Source organism: Amblyomma mixtum, chromosome 3, assembly GCF_055824585.1.
Source record: "Amblyomma mixtum isolate Tamu chromosome 3, ASM5582458v1, whole genome shotgun sequence".
Taxonomy (NCBI): Eukaryota; Metazoa; Arthropoda; class Arachnida; order Ixodida; family Ixodidae; genus Amblyomma; species Amblyomma mixtum.
The window spans coordinates 176613020-176630720 of NC_143014.1; positions in this window are offsets into that span (position 1 = coordinate 176613020).

Consider the following 17701-nt stretch of genomic DNA (forward strand, 5'->3'; position numbering starts at 1 on the left):
TGCGGCGAAGTGAATAATGCGCGCCTTGTGCGCTCACAAAGGCAACGCACTGTCCGCATTCGGTGAACCCATTCGTCTCGGCGAGGCGCTTCCCATTCAGGCTCCGGTACGCGCCACGGCGGGGGCCCGGGAAGGGACGCACTGGCGGCCGGTTGTATATTACACGCCTAGGATCCATTTCCTTTTATCCAGCTAAAGCCCGGCGCAACTACGCGACACGATTCTTTCTCGGCCCCCTTTGTCGTCGCTCAGCGGTGGTGGCCGCCTTTGCGAGGCGAACGAGAGCACGATCGTTTGCATACCATGTACACACAGTGTGTACGTACTGTATTTACGTATAAAAGCTTGGACACGAGACGCCTCCCCTTGCTCGCGGGCCTCTCTGGATGTATGCGCAGCAACATGTCGCCCGCGGTGCGCATCGCATGCAGGCGATCCGCGGGTGCCTTTCCGCCAGCAGAATCGTGTGACGCCCAGCGGCCGGCCTCCCTTTAGTCATGGAAAATAAGCAGTGCTCCGCCGGCAAGAACGGGCCCTGAGGCCTTGAATCCTTCTGATGCCATGCACTCACTGGCAAGTTTTAGGAGCTCTGCATCCCATGCAGGCTCTCGCACCGCGGGTGTTTCCAAGGAACATCGCGAAAGAGTTGCCTTTGTGTGTGCTCTTTTGGCCTTCTCGTTGGGCGGTGGCTATAGCTCCTTTTAACGGCGGAGTCAAATAGCCTTCATGGACGCACGGACACTACGTGAACATCCCTCGGAATATATCAGCTGGTGGCCACCCGATCATAGCTAGTGGAATCGAATAACCTTTGCTTGAAGATATAAGCACTTGGTGAATAAATTTCGGGAAGTTGCAATTATTTTTTGTCATTTTGCGTCCTCGTAAGCACAAAAGCGAGAAACTGAACCAAGACAGAAAAAGTGGACCTCGAAAAGGCAGACGCACGGTAAAATGCTAAGTCGGTGCCACGCATTTGTGGCGTAGTCTACAAGATACCTCTGTTGTGTCAAAAAATGGGCACCGATCAGATGTGTCGTGCCTTGTCAAGCGGCTGAGGTTTTCCTTTTTTTTGTTTCGATATTTCTGTCTGTTGACCTGGTTTTGCTTCGCACCGCAAGGTGGTCGCAGGAGACTGCCCTCACAAAAAACTTCTGATGTTGGCTCCTTGTCATGTGTCTTTGTTTGCACCTGTGAAGCCATTTTTTGTGTTGTTTGCATGGGAGTTTTCGCCACACTAAGTTCTTAGTTGATTATGTCAGTCTACTTACTGATGTTGTAACAAGAGTTAAAAGTTGCGTACGCTTGCATTGCAGCTTGGACGTCCTCTACGATCGCGATCGTTTTCCTAAAGAAAAAAAGGGGGGGGGGGGAGGGGGGGGGGGGGGCGGAGACATTTGCCGAAGCGACAGGTAACGAAATGAGAAAAAGGCCACAACATAGTTTATTTGTTTGTTCTGTGAACTGAGGCGTTCCATGGTTCGATTCAGACTGAGCAGTGAAAGTTACTTTAACTTAATTTATTACAAAGACGATAACTTGCTTTCACTGCAAGGCTTATGTTAAAATAATCTAGCAATTCGTCTTCAACATGCCTAAAAATACCTAAAAACTTTAACGCCAACCCCAAAGTAGCCTTTGACAATATGTTCATTGAAGAAGGCAGAATACCCTCTATATAAGTGCTTCATCGCGATCGCCGAAGCTGGCAGAAAATAAATACCATAAATACTGTAGAGAAGCCGGCAGCCATCCTTTTCTCGTAGTACCTTCGACCAGAGTCAAAATTTTGATTAAGATGCCTGGGTGGTAAATAGGCAAGTACAAATAAAAAATTGGAGATCACTGCAGTCTGCTGTATACATATTGGAGAAATACGAAAGCATTTGCGTTTGAACGTCAGCAACTTTTTTTTCAAGTCATCGTTGTCTCGTGAAACTTATCACGAGGCCCTTAGATGACGTCAGCAACTTTTTTGGAAGTCATCGTTGTCTAACAAGTGTGCACATTCCCAACACACTTTACCGTCGTACACACCACAACGGGTTCATTACGCGCCCATCTAAAGGGCTTGGACCAGCGACCCTTCGTGGCATATGAATTGCGCGCCTCCCTGGCGCACAGAGGGCCTCGCTTCGAACCGCACATGTAATACCGGCGAATTTCTTCTTTCGAATGGTCATTTCCTTGCGGACACGCTCTTCCGACACGCTCTTCCGACACGCTCTGCTGACAAGCACGCCACTCATGAGACAAGCAATGCTTTCGCATTAAAATTGCGACGTAGCGCAACTGTAAATGCGGCTGTGGTGTAAAGTAAAGCCCGTTCAACTGAGTAACAACATACTCGGCGCAAAAATTGACATTTCACAAGATGCGCAGTTGCCTGATTTCGGAAAGCATTCATGCAGATTGCATTTGACACAAATTTCGACTGCCAACTGAGCATATTTGTCGCAATATTTATGAAAGAATCGAACGGGCCGGTAAAAAAAAAATATCGCTAAAATCGTTGCAAAAAGTATGTTATGAGCTCCTGATGCCTCGTGATGCCACTTGGTAGCGGGTGTTTCACCAGCTGTTCCGCAATTTTTAAAAATGGGCTTTCTGAGTTCGAAGAGCGCTTTTCTCAGCATAATATTGGCAGCGGTGTAGCGCACCAGAATACCGCTAAGACGGGGTAATTAGTAGGCTGGCTAACTAATATTGAATAATCAACTTTTTAACGGTTACTGATAGTATATTTATTTATTGAGAGGTGTGTAGCCGATTGTAAGTAAAATTCATATTTTTTAGAATTTCGAAAACGCAGTTACCCTCGGCGCTGTGGCACAACAAATTTTGCCTACATCGCGCCAAAATACAGGCGCTTCCTAGAAGCTTGCAGGCAAAGCAACCCCTCCAGTGCACGCCGACAATTACGGCGATGACGACTACGACGCGGAACGTAGGTGCAGGCGCTCTAAAAGTTAACTATTCAGTATTAGCTACACAGCCTACTGATTAGCACGTTTCAGCTGTATTCAGATGCGCTACACCACTGACAATGCTATGCGGCAAAAAAAAAAAGCACGTTCTTCTAAAGCTTATTTTTAAAAATGACAGAACATCTTAGGTGAAATACACGGTATATGCTCGTTATAGTGTGGTGAAAGTCCCAATGTGCTCCTCAGAAGCTTTTCCTCTAAGTCCACCTCGGCGCACACTACGAGCTGGTAGTGCAGACCCTGTTGCTAGGTGTTTGTGTTACAAAGAACGCCATGTCTATAGAGCGAACTCAGCTCAAGATTAGGAGGGCGAAAAAGTTCCGCACTAAAAAGTTGCCCATACGGTGGACTCCTTAGCCCGAAGGTCACTGTCACTGACGTTTATCTCAGTTGCCTCCCCCCCCCCCCCCCCCCTGCTGTCCTAAAAGTGTCTTATAGCTTTCCCCGCGTAAACGGTGATCTTGTACAGGCACCGCAACCACAACAACGCAACGCGACATGAGAAAGCGAGCCATTGTCGATGCGGAATATTTTACGTCACGCTAGTGGTCTGCCTGGCAGGTAGCTGCGTTGTCTTCCCGTCGATCCACGCCCCAGGCGAAGAACGGCGCGTCATATTTTCTACGCAGCCCCGAAGTAGATAGGTGAAGGTCTGGAAGGTTTCCAACGTGCCCAAAGAAACTCTTACCTTTTATACCCGCTGCGGCCGCAGCACATTCGACGTGAAAAAAACAAGGCAGCAATGAGGCCCACCGCGTACTACCACGTTGACTTGACGTGGGTATGCCCCCCACCCCTCTGCGACGTACGTACACACAGTGTCGAGTTGCCCGTCAACCCGGAGGCCTCCATTCAGCCGCCATTGACATCTTGTCACCAGGAGGGCGCAGCAGAAGGAAAGGTCGCCCCGTCCGCGGTGTCGGGTTGCCGCTGTACTCGAATGACGCGCGCGCCGTTCCGATGGGTGCTAAGCCACGAAGGCACCTTTTCCCGCTCTCCCGACTCTGGCGGCGCTCATCGTAAAACTTGTGGATTCTTCGCCCTCTTTGTCCTCGGTTGTCTCCTTGCCGCCGCGCCACGGACCGCCCTTCTTGGGAAGAGGTGCCTTTGGTTGTTTGATGGAGTGCCGTGTCCCAGTGGGCGTGTGGCGGACGATGACTTGCTTTTTACTCTTTTGCATGATTTCTCCCGCAACATCACAACCATGCCAGCCTGGAAACGTCGGAAGTGAGCAGCGTTCGTGTTTTTTTTTTTTTTCTGATGCTCAAGTGATGTGGTTCCGTGCTTTGTTGTCGACGTACACGTCGCCAGTTGACGCTGCTTGTTCTGCTACTGAAAATGCGCTTTTCAGGGTATAACGCGCGCCCGCAGTCACACTATGAGACTTTATGCAACACTATTTTGTGTAAAGATCCGAGGTTATCCTGCAGTTGTACTCGCACACCTTCCACAGTACAAGTATAGAACTGCAATGCTTAGCTGCTGTTTGCGAAATAAAGGCATTTGGCAAGTGTATGAGAGGAATTGTTCGGCATACGATGTGAAGAGAGGGGAGCACGGCCCGAGAAAACTTGCTGCTGTGATCTCCCCAACTGTTTACTGCGTTTAAATTCCCTATGGCGTTAATGCCGTTCTTCACCCTGTTTTGACAGAGAGAACAGCCTGTACATTCCCTCCACGGACAAAAGGATTTGAGGATGGCTCTGCTATCTCCACTTGTTTCATGTACACACTGGTACGAGTAAAAAATTATGGCACAAGTGGCTCCATCGCAGCAGCGAGATCGCACCTCACGGTCACCGCGGGGTGCGAACACGCCGATCGGGCCGTTCCCATGTTCGCAACGCAGAAGGGGAAGTAGTTGATGCTCATGAAGAACAAGCTTTCACATACGCCATGAACTTGATTCTGAATGGTATTTCTCTGCGGTGCACAGCTTTTCTCTCCATTGCATCTTCATTTACACAGTTGTGCAAGCTCTGGTGTGGTACTACCGTAGCTGATCGAATCGGTGGAATTAAAACGCAGTAACCATGGCCGCACTTAGTATCCAGCTGCAACATATATACTTATTTAAAGCCATCAGGGCGCTTTCCACGGATAGTCAAGGGGTAAACCCTCCGGCTGCTGACAGAAAGTTCTGCAGCCCAATTCTACGCTCCACCCCAGCTTTTGTTCTTCTGAGGCCCGTATTGGGGGCACGTAGTTCTACTTATGCAGGGTGTGTTTTACTCTCCTGATTTACTCGGCTTAGAGGAGTCGGACAACTATTGAAAAGGGAGCCAAATAGGGTTCAAGCGTTTACTCCCTCAAAAAGAACAGCTGGAACTCCTTTGCTTCTAGGAGCGTATGGTAGTTTTGTGCTCACAACTTATCGTCAGAAGGTCGTAAATAGTAAAAAAAAAAGGAATTGGGCTATTTCTCTTTGCACGTGGACCGCAGAATTGCGTTGCCGTAACCGATTTAAGCTTTGGTCTGATACAACTCAATACCTACGCGACAGATTCCCCTCAAAGGATGCCTTCCAGCCAAAGGCGTCGACCGAGTTTCATGACGCTGCTGTTAATCTGATTAGGTCGTGGTTAATCTCTTCATCTTTCTCCCCCTGCGATGTCATGCTAGCAGGTACAATGAGATTAACCACTATGTCTTGAGAATCGGTCGACATAATTGGCTTTTCCCAGTTTATGTGACCAGCTCCATTATTAATGAACGCTCGCTCTGCCTAAGAAGGTGTGAAGTAACGCGATTGACTACATCGCGGTTGCTAAGCATGCGCTAATGCCGCACGCAAGCACTGCCTACAAGGAATACGCGGGCGTAATGCAGTCGAACCTCGTTATAACGAAATGGTTTATAACGAAGGAATGACAATTTCCCCAAGAAGCTTAGTCAACTCGCGCTGTAACGAAGATACGGCTACAACGAAGTAATCACAGGGGCCCCTTCAACTTCGTTATAATGAGGTTCAGTTGCAGAACAAAATTTTTTAAAATAATGACAATACGAAAAGAGCGAACAAATCGCCCGAAAAACTGACAGCAAGTGTACGTCGTTTTCTCTCCTTCGGGCTTGATGCAACGAATAATAATAAAATTATGGATTTACGTAGCAGGCGCGCTCGCCTTGGTAGTCAATGAGTGAAGTTTACTTCGCGTCACACCATCACCACTGTTGAAGCAGCACCTTTTAATGTTGTCATAGTGCCATTTCATGATACTGTACATGAATAACTGTCGACATCTCGGGCCAGCTAAAAACCAGAAGCCACATTTAAAAACCACACAGCAGTTGCGGAGCTGAGTTTCTGACTGGACAGAGCCTGCTTTCTGGACAGACACGATAGCTGACAACACTAAAAACGAGGCACTAGCAAGACTCAGATCAGCGTTGCGTTTTGTTTTTAACGAGATCTTTTGTACCAAAGCTGAACCACTGCCATTTTTACCGTTTGGGAACGCGCACTGTACGCGGGCGTTATTGAGTTTCTGCTCTTCTGCTATGTGGATCCCCGTGACCGTGATCGAAAGCGCGAACACCCGCTCAGGAGCAAAAGACGTAGCATATACCCTGTAGCCGCGGCGAGCGAATCAGCCTTATACGCTGAAAAGACTGGGAGTTTCGAGTTCCCGTTTCCCGTCATATATGAAGTGCTTGGCTCGCACTTGTTTGCAACTTTGTCGAACAAGAGCTACAAGTATGTCCACATTGATAAATTCACGCGGCAGCATGTTCCAGGCTTCCATGACCAGCGGAAAAAGAAATATTTGAGTGTGTCGCAACGGGATGCAGCCGACCTGCCAAAATTTTCATGGTTAGCCCTGAGCAAGTGATAATTCGGTGGTGTCCGGTATGTGGTTTTGTTGATGTTCATGTGATTGCGGCACAAAAATTGCATCGCGGTTACACAACTGGCAATGATGCGGAAAATCAGCGCTAGCCGGCGTGCGATAATGATTACGCCCAGAAAGCTGCAGCCCGTGCGGGAGGCCGTGCAGGGCCCCTGCATACATTTACACCTGACCCCTGTCCGCTTTTCCCGCGGCCATGCTCGGCTCTACGGCTGCGATATGACTTCGAATACAAACATCCCTTTCCTGGGTTTTAACCATCACTCTTTGCTTTGGAATCGTTAGCACGAGGCGCAAGGCGCAGGCTGTGTGCACGAGGTGGTTACGTGATCGCGCCCCCGTGGATGGCACCTAGATGGCAACGGGTCCGCGGGCTGCCCCCTGCTCTCCTTGCCACCCTCTTTCCGGTCACACGAACGGCTTTTGTCTACTACTACGACAACGACGGCGACAACGCTTCGCCCTAGAACCTTCGCATTAACAGCTAGCGCTGTGAAAGAAAAAAATATCAACATTTGAACACGTCAGCGGCTATAGCCAGGGGCGGGATTCTTGCATGGATACGCATGCCGCACTATCACGGCGGGAATATTCCTTTCGAATAAATAAAATGAAGAGCCGTGCACTGTATCTATTCTGATTAATTTGTGAAGTAAGCGTAGTAGAGTTTCTGAAGTTGATTAGTGATCCTAATTAATGAAGGGTTCCTGTGATGTAATTCGCCCACTGGGCAATGTGACGTGATCGTACAAGGCTTCCATTTACCCCACTGAACGAACGTACCTCAGTGGTGTATAGAGGTAGCGTGCCGGCTCACAACTCACAAGAGAGCGATTTCATTCCGCTTGACTACCTTTTTTTCACTACGGCGAAACTACTTTTCTACGTCACTACCCTCTCGACCAATGAGGATTTTCTAGTCGCAACGACGCCAACGCCGGGTTTTCCGCCGAACAGGTCCTCTAATGCTATCGCGGTCCTCTAATGCTATCGAGACTACCGTATTCAGAAAGCCGAGAATATTTCACGAGAGCCAACGCGAATTTTAGGACGACGCACATAGATAGTGGCAGCCGAACACCGCCATTGCTCAAGGCTTTTGGCTGCTGGCCATGCACCCGTGTTCACCCGCTCTTGTGTTTCCAGCCGGGCAGCGCGCATGGTCTCCCGGGTTACTTTCGCGGCTTGAGCAGTCCCCGCCCGCAGAGGTTTTACTTTTATTAGCTCGTCAGCGCGCTCAGCGTCCCTCGCACCTTTCGCTGTTTGACGCGCCATAGCGCTCGCCCACTCTTCATCGTCCTTAGTGGCGCGTTCGGCCGCATTGGCCGCCTTCTCACCTTCGTGTGCGGATACGTAAAGTTACCGTTGGCGGCTCATGCGAACCTTTTTTATCTTTTGACTCATCCGGTTGCACTGCATGGTCACGGAGGCTGCGCCGCTGACACGGAGCATTTGGAAAGGCTGGACGAACAGATGACAGGTGACGAAGGCTACGATTTATAACCCGGCCCGAGAGGCTGCAGACATGGACGATGGTACAAGGCGACGCGAAACGAAGCTGCTTTGGTTGCGCCAGTGCTGGTTCGAATCCCCTTCAGGGCTAGTACAGCAAGTTAGGACCATATATGGGCCTAAACGAGCTTTGGCTATGGGCCCAACAGTTGTTTGCTTATGTTGTTGTACAAATTCATGATGCAATAATGTCTCTGTTTATGCCGGATGCCATTCGAACGGAAAACTCCTAAATGTTTCAGACATCTTCGGCGTGGGTGGGAGCTATAAACGTTTCATGCTAGAAAGAAAATACTATGACGATCCTCGCACTCTATAGTGCCGAATGAATGTAGTGGCGGCAGCCGGCGTAACGTGTACTGGTGTCTTATCGTGTATGTGTCGGATATGTAAAACTCAGTGAGGACTGATTGGGCTAGGCGAATGCGACTGAATCGTCACACATGGTACGACGGGCGGCGGAATCACTTGCTCGTGCTGAAACCCGCTGTTCATCTGTTTTCTTCGGACGGCGCTGCCGCCAGAACTCGACACGTTTTCGAATTCCTTCGACGCGAGCGGCGGGTTTTATTTTACTTCGTGGCATTTTTGACCGCAATTTCATAGTTACCGCGGCACCCGTGCCCTTGGCCTGGTGAAGTTGATTTCTTATGAAACGTGCTCGTGCCAAGACTGTGCCTGCTTCTGACAGGACCCCTTTCCCGCGCTGTCTTTTTTTGGCGTGCGTTGATCATTCATACTCGACTGCTTGGTGAAACTCATCCCTGCAAAGCGCCAGGAAAGTGACTGTAATCTTTGTAACGGTAGGGTACGTACACAACAGGTGCTAACCGTCGCACGAATACACGGGAGCCTTCCGGTCTTACTTGTTTGTTCCTTGTCTCCCTGCACTCGATATATTTTCTTATTCTTCGTCAGCTCGTCAAACCGGATCACGGCGAGGCGTAAGCCACACAGCCCGGTCCTCTGACCTTGTTGACGCATGCACGTCGGCGTACGAGGCCAACTGAAGCAACGAGGGGGCCCGGCTTCTTTTCGGTCGCGCCCACGGAGCGCAACAATGAGGCATCCGCGCTGAGCAAACGTGTCCCAGCCGTCGTGCAGATACCGTTGCGGGCTTCTTTATGCGGGCTGAATTGAACGACAAGATTTGCGAACACAGCCATAGTACGCTGTCAGGAGCAAATCATAATTAATAGTGAGGAGATGCAGATGACGGTCCGGGATGGGGGAGGGGAGGGGGAGCCCTTTGTGTGATCGAGCCAAGACGAAACCGGTCCGCAAAGAGCGAGGCGAATCGGTGCGAAGACTGACGTCGACACTTCGAGCAATGGCTCGCTTTCAAAGTGTGTTTTCTCTGCACTCGATTCACCTTGCGCGCGTCAGTATCTTCCTGCTGCACAAGAAGACTAACGCATGCACGCGTATCACACCATCATCGATCATGAAGATATAGTTCTGCGACGAAGATTTCGCTTTTTATTTTTCGCTTTTTGAGAATGCTAGTCGAGCTGCAAATGCTCAAAAACCGTGCGCCTTATATATCACATGATTTCGCCCGTGTTCCGCTGTCTTACTTCTCGCCGAGCGTTGTAAGCTAGCTCCCACGAGGCACCTGCCTTTTGCGTAGAGACGTATATCTGCATGGGGGAACAGTTTCGCGAACTGTATACGCATTTAGCGCCATTTCACCTTTTTTCACGCGTGTGCCCTCGCCTGGTGTCAAGGTCTAACGGATTAAGTCTCGTGTGCGCAGACGAGGTTGTCGGGACTGACGTGTGCGACTATCCGAGCTACGCGCGTGAAAGTATGCAGCATATAAAATATACATACAACCTTGGTCAAAAGTCTTGAGCCCACACGGTGTGCTTTTGAGCTGTGTAGCGAGGTAACCTGCAAAGGTATCGAGGTCCTTATAGGAGTGAGAATGAGAATCCATCTCACCTTACAGAGATTTAAAGCTTTAAAAGGTGCCGTAAACGCCGCACTACGGGACTCAAAAGCAAACCGCGTGGGTACATCTTCGGGCGGAGGCCATTTTGTTGGAGGCTGCGCAGCGTGCACACCGCTTGGCTGAAAAAATGTTCGAGAACGGTGCGCGTCCGATGACAACCAAAACCCTACTTCAAATAACAGGTAGTTATGCGGTTTGCGCTTCCGTTCAGTGGTGTCCCAATTGTAAACGCTGGTGTCGGAAGTTGGCGGTAGTCAAGGCTACGAGTGTCGCGCAGTACTCGCAGAGGCCGTGTCTCCGCTTTCCACGGCAGACTTAGCCCTTAAACGGTCACAATTACATTCGCATACTTCACCTCACTTGCCGTCCATTCCTGTTGGGGCAAAGCATACCACATATCGCTCTAAGGCGACAGAGGAGCTGACCCCTTTCGCTTCGTTAGTCGTACTTTTGGACACTTATGAATGAAGGCCTACAAGGATATATACTGAGATAGGGTAGCATGTACAGAGCTCATCGTGACTCAACTGCATGCGCTGTCAGGAAGCGCGCAGTAATGCCAGTTTGTACGCCTCTCCCCGACGATGAAGTGATGATGACGTTCCGCTGCAGAGTCCCGAGTTTACGGGTATGGATGGTGGCCTCGTTTGCATTTCTGTGAAAGCGAAATTTAAAGACGCCTCTGTTCTGATATTGCGATGTAAATTCCAGGAGGTCGAAATTATTTCCGAGCAACCGTCTACGGCGTGGCTAACACGGACGTAAAAGAAAAAAAGAAAGCTATCTACAGATCTTCCTCCCGTCCCCCGGCGAGGCCATGAGATAGCACTGAGATTTCTACTCTCCCTTCATGGCGAGCACGATAAAATTAGGGCGTAGTACTGCAGCTGACAAAGCGCGACCTTTCAAACGACCACGATGCAAGAACTACCCTTACACTTTGCAAGCGACGTAACAGCGGGCCAACAAGTCTCTGGATCCCCAAATTTACTACTGCATTTTGTCAAGGGTTCCTTCCCATGACCTGTCTGTCGCATTTTGACGCATAATTTCCTTTTTTGCAGTATGCTGGTATAAAATTGCGTCAAGAATAATTAGTTACAAAGGTACAACACTAAAATATCGTCATGTTTTTAAATGATAACTTTGAGGGCTATAAAATTTAAAACTTTCATTCTATCTTGAAATGAAGCAGTAGAGAGAGAAAGCTAATCGGGAAGAAGTCGACGAGTGGCCGATCAGGGAATGCGCAGGCAGTTTGGCTTGCCCATGTCAAAATTTTCAAGTGTTCCAGCGACCGTACCCAGACGGAAAGAAGGACTGGCGAATTTGATCCTCATCAACCCTACCACCCGTGGCCGATTCTACGATGGTCGTGTCGTGACGTCACTAAACGGCTCCACGCAGGTGGAGCGTCCCTGTCTCTGGCTTATGAAATTTGGCCGCCCTTACGCACCATGCTCGGGCCCCTCTCCCCACAACGCACACACACACACACACACACAATAAAAAAATATAAGCGTTGCAAAGAGGCTGCAGGGCTTAGTGCCCGCGTCGCTTGCACGCTGCCTTAGGGATTAAGCTCATCCCGATCGTCTCCCTCATTCGGGTTTGCTTTTCTTTTCTCTTGCCTTTTTACGCTGGGCTCGCAGCCAACAGCGTCGTCAGCTGCTTCCCCGCTGCGCGAGTGCGACACGCATATTCCTTCAGCTTTCCGCGCGACGTCCCCCGTCCCCGGCTAAGCCTATCTGCCGTCTCTTTTCAAAAACGGGCAGATGCGACGTAGCTTTCCTGTCTTCTGTGGGGGCACAATGACCTGCGCCATTCATAAGGATATCTGCTATATGCTGGGCTCCAGCAGGGCGTCCGTCCGCTCGCATTATACGTCGCCGCGCACGCAGCTTCGCGGACGACGCAGCCTACATGCGCAAGTGCGCTGGAGCCCGTTCGCTATGCTGTCCGCTTCGCGTTTCATGCTGCGGGCAGGCTCTTTTTGCGCACCTTCTCGGCATCGCCAGAAACGCACTGCGCGGTCCATACAGTTACTGTACGCCTTCGCATGACAACGTGACGGCTGCTTTCCTGTTCCCAATCATTTTCCATTTTTGGCGGCGCTTCTGGTACCACCTTTTTTTCTCTTTACTTTGTTCAGGAAGTACGGCCAATATTAGGGGTTTCAAACGCACCTCAACATGCGGGGCGCACTGACAAACTTTTGTCTTTCGTGGGCGAGTAGTCGCACGAAGTAGAGGAAAAAGCAGATGTCGAAGGAAAAAAAGAAGAAAAGTGTAGACATGAACAAATTCAATCAGAAATGTAAGTCAGATGCTCCAGGGGAAGGACACTCCTCAACCAATACTTTTTGTTTATTTATGTTTTTGTTCGCGTATTCAAAGCTTCTAGACCATTCTCATTAAAGGATGACTAACCGGGCGTTGAGTAGTTACTCACGGCTGTATATTAGAACAGGGCAAATAAGTGCCAACCAGCGACGGTCATCGGGAACAATGCCTGAAGTCCTATAGAGCTACCGAGCCATACGGCAAGGCCCTGGGGTCCTCTCTTCGGGACCCCTGGCCTATATCATCACGCAAACAGCGCTTACGCGTGGCCTGAGCGCTAGTTTCTGAGAATGAGAGCGCTGGTATTTGTTGTCTGGCTTTACTTAGAATGTTCGGGTGTCGCTCCTGTGCGGGCGTTCGGAAGCCTCCAGTGCAGCATCCCCGGTTCGTCGAGAGCGTATGACATACGAAAACGGCTGTTATAGCTGCTAGCACTACTTTCAAAGAAATCAGTGTCGCGATGACTGCGCGGCGGGACTTGAGCGTCTCGAACGCGAGTAAAGTCCACGCGAAAAACCCTTACACACAAGTGGAAGTGACAATGCGGTGCTCTTCAGGGCACCGGAGCAGCGGCGCAGTCCATCGTCCTTACCCCAGTACGAATGCAGGCATAACTGTGTAGCGGTATGGTGCTGATGAGCAGGATGCGTAGGGAACGTCACCTGCCCACTTGAGAATCCCCGGCCCTTGTCCCTCGTCTCTACAACGTCCTGCGACTGGCCGTGTTTCGTTCGCCGAGGCCCCCCGCCCTGCCTCCTTTGAATGGGGGAAGTTCGGCCCATTGAGCAAACGCGAACGCTCCACGACGCGGGCTTGCAGGGCAGACGTCGAGTGTCCTTCTCTCTTTTATCTGTGTGGCCCTCGCGTGCGCGGTTCCTGTCTAGCCTGTCTCGTAAAATTTCATCCGACTCGAGACTCCTTATGAATGCAGCTCGGTGTGTAATCGGCGCTCCAGCTCGATGCAGCGCGCGCACCCTTTAAGCTAAAGCTGATTATTTTTTTTTCCTTTCTCGACCTCGCCAGCAATGCTGTTATTTTTGTTTGTGGCGGCCAGCATCTTAACCGCTGCTTGAGCCTTCATTACCTACTATCGTTCTCCGCTTCGCTTTTCAGTATTCTCCTATGTCTCTGAACGAATATAAAATGGAAACATCTAGCTGCGCACGTTGAACTGAATTTTCATTTTTGAACTCTGTTCCCCTACAAAGGCGGTTTCGTTCGCGCCATCAGCAAAACCGATTGAAATGTTTTTTTTTTTTCATGGGCAGAATAGTTGGGTGGGCAGCTTGGACTGTCGAAGTAGGAATGAAAATACCCCATTATGGCACCATTTCTTTGTTGAATGTCGGTGAGCTGTTCACTCGTTCGTTTCCAAGCCGCTTGCTCGCCGGGCTAACTGGACTCGAAATGTATGAAATCCTTATGAAATGCGATTGAATAGCCTATGGAATTAAAGAATGAGCCAGTGAGTCCAGGACAGGACGAATGTTATAACCAGTTTTGATAAGAGGATATGAGTGATGGTAGACAGTGGAAAATGGGAAGGAACGAAAGAATAAAAACTCTAGAAAACACGCATACACATGCACGCACAAAAAAAAAAGAGGCAAAAAGACGATCTCCTGCACATGACAAGCTCTGGCTACCTTTTTTGTGTGTGTGTGTTCATTTTGTTTTGGAGGAAGCGCGGCGCGATGCCGGAGCCGCTCCTACAAGGCCATGGCGCAAGCCCCTCTCAAGGGCGCACGCTGCGCCCAGGGACTCCCTGTCTGGGCCCTCCCGGCTTCCCCGCAAGATCTGGGCTGAGCTTTCGTCTTTGAGGGAGGGCCGGCGGGTCAAAAGAGCCAAGGTCGAATTCAGCTGTTTCTTTTTTTGTCTATTTACCCCTGCGCGCGGGATCATCGCACTGTGTGCTCTGAAATGAAATGTGTATACACGGAGACGAATCGAGACCTGTGCGTGGCTAGGAGGCAGCCAACAGCTCAGATTCTAGCCCTTCTAAGTAAGTGGAGCGTGAATAAAATGAGCTGGACGAAAAGCACCCCCGAAAGTTTTGTAGATACTTTACAGGTGGGTGTCAGCTCAGTAGGCTGGGGTAATAACACTTTATTAGCTCACTTTTTTTGTATTTACAGAAGTTGTTGCTTTCAGCAGCGAAACTGCTAGACTGGAGGAAATTTTGGAGACCCTTGATAATTCTTAACCATGCTAGGTAACGCAGGACATTAACGTAAGTATTTTTTTTTCGTGAACTAGTCTCACTATAAAGTGTACCAGAAGTGTACCGAATTCCCAAAGATGCTCACAGGTTTAAGCTGTCTGCGATTGGTCGAAGTCTTGAATGTCGTATGCTCGCTTGCCAACGTCACTGAGGCCATGGGCACCATTCTTCCGCCATGAGCCGTTGATCCGCACCAACGGCTTGTAGAATTCTTGCCATGGCTTTGTCCATGACCACTATAGCTTTTAAAACACAACTTCAGTGATACCAAGCATAGATTTTGCGAGATTTTTGGCGTCCGACATTATATATCGAGTTTCGAGCAAGAAGAACATCTGATTAGGTTGTGCGCAGCGAGATAAAAGGAGACAAACCTTAGATACCAGAAGTCAGCACATATGCTATTTCAGAAGTGCCAATGCGCCCGTTCAGGAATGAACAGAACAAATGGTCAGGAGAGTGGAGCAGCGTGCATATTAACGTCTGTTGGTAATCGTCTCATTTTACGTCAGATAATTATTAAATAAATAAAATAAAATTGTGCATGTTGCACGGAGGGAACTAAAGCAGCATGATGGTCGTCTATTCAACCAGTAAATAGCATTTGCGAGCTGCTTCGAATTGGTGAGATTGGCATTAGAAGCGCTGGAGTGAGAAGTTTCAAATAAAAAGCTGCTGAAAATTTTGAATGAATAGATTTAATAACAGTGTTTTTATATGTGTCCCAGAAAATCTGGGCAAGGTGGCTTCGCTGGGCGTGTTATTAAGGATTTCGCGCGTTCTGGCTAAAAGTAAGGTGGGGGGAGAGGGGAGGCGCTGGAGCTTTCACAAGGATGTTACTAGAACAATAATTGCGACCCTGGGCGTTTAGTTAGACGCGCTATACAGCTTTTCAGGTGAAGCGTTTCAAACTGTCTCCAGCGGTAAAAAAAAAAAAAAGTAATTCATTTTACCAACCAAATGAGCAATTTCAAAGCGAAAATTTCTCTTGTTTCGCTAGGCGACCACGAGCCATTAGCGCTTCAGTGTTATTCGCCATACACGCCCTATCCTTCGTTCTCATATACATGAACATGTAATGGGAAGCTAGCAACCGATAGTGGCGCAGGCTACCCCTTTTCACAGAGGAAATGAATCGCTAGAACTGGCGTCATAATAACCAATACGACTCAGCTACTGCCCGTAGCACACAATGCAATGGACAACACAACACGCACGCCAATTATATTAATGAAGAATGTTGGGGGGACTAGCACGAAACAGCAGAGTGGACACAAGCACTAAAAAAAAAAGCGAAAACAAAAAGAATACAGCCCAATTTTTCACAACGAGACCGCATAATCCCATGTGTGGAACAAAAATTACACTCAGAAGCTACCATGACGCGAACACTTATGAAACACGAGGGTTAGGAAGGCAGCTGCTGCAGCGCAGTGTCTCGCTGAGCTATTATCCGAGTGTGCTTGAATGAAGTCTATATGAGTCGTTGCCAAGGCTGTTGATGGCTTTGAAAATTGTTATGAACGCATTTATTACGCATTTTTGAAGAGCCTGCGACGGTTATGAACCTACTAGCTTTTTAAGCCTAGAAATTCCTTCTATCAAGCTTGGTAAGTAACTCACTAATCAAGGCTCTAATATTGAAGTCGTGTGGGCATCCTATTATCAGAGGCATCCACATCGTCGTGGCCGTACATACTTCGAGGGCTGTCTTAGCGCCAGATCTGAGTCAAAAGTTATTTGTGTTGGCGGTATCAATCGAGAACGGTTAATGAATTTGCCAGTGAACAATTTTGGGCGAGTTGATGACAGCAGACATTGCATGGACGTAAACATATGCGTACGTCTATTCCTGCGTCCTTGTCGTATTTGCGCGATTTTAAGAATGATTAATGAATGTTACAAGTACGCTGTTTAGAGATAATGGAATGACAAAACGAAATAATGAATCAGGGCAATAGTGGTCAGTACTTTTAGGAGAAGGCTCAAACATATTCTTTTGCTAATACGAACGCGCATATATTTGAGAAGACGGCGCGTTTCACACCATGACAATGGCCGGCCAGAGGTTTCTCTGTTATGAGCTATTCTAGGGCGCAGCATCAGAGTTTCTGGTATTGAACAGTGTCCGTGTATCGACTGGAAGAGAGCAGTCTATTGCGCTTTGTTAGCCTCGGAAAGTTTATTGTGCGCGCACGTCTCATGGGCTAACTGAGTACTGACGCTCTTGAGCTTTCGTTGTCAAACTTTAATGCGACCTGCGAGTCGCTAATGATTGCCTACTTCGACGGGCATTGTGTCAGCGTTGTGAACCGCAGTGCCAACAGAACAGCATATAACTCTGTTATTGTTGGTGCCTTTGTGCGCGCAAATTTAGATGCTTGTTGCCTCCTTAATGTGGAAGGACAAATGTGGATGAAGAACAATTCTCAACAGTACAGCCATCCGTGCATGGGACTACGGAAAGTGTCGCATGTATGTATGTCTGATATAGTGCTATTCGCAGTGCGGAAAGTACTGTCATGTCTCGTTTTGGATTTATTCCCTCGACATGCCACTTAATTTCACGAATCACAAGAAGCCATGCGGAGTGTGCAGTATGTCCGTTTTGAAATCAATGATTCATCAGAAGTTGGTAGTGTTCTTAAAACTTTTTGTTTGCATGACTTCCATCTCATTTCAGCAACGCAGAAACTAATAGGTGTCTGCCACGCTAGGACACAAGACAAAAAATGTGCCGGCTAGTTTCTATTGCTCGCAACACTTGAAATGGAGGCTGCTGTGCCTCTCTGTGCCATGACAAAATAGCTGAAAGAGGCTTTGAGAACTCCCAA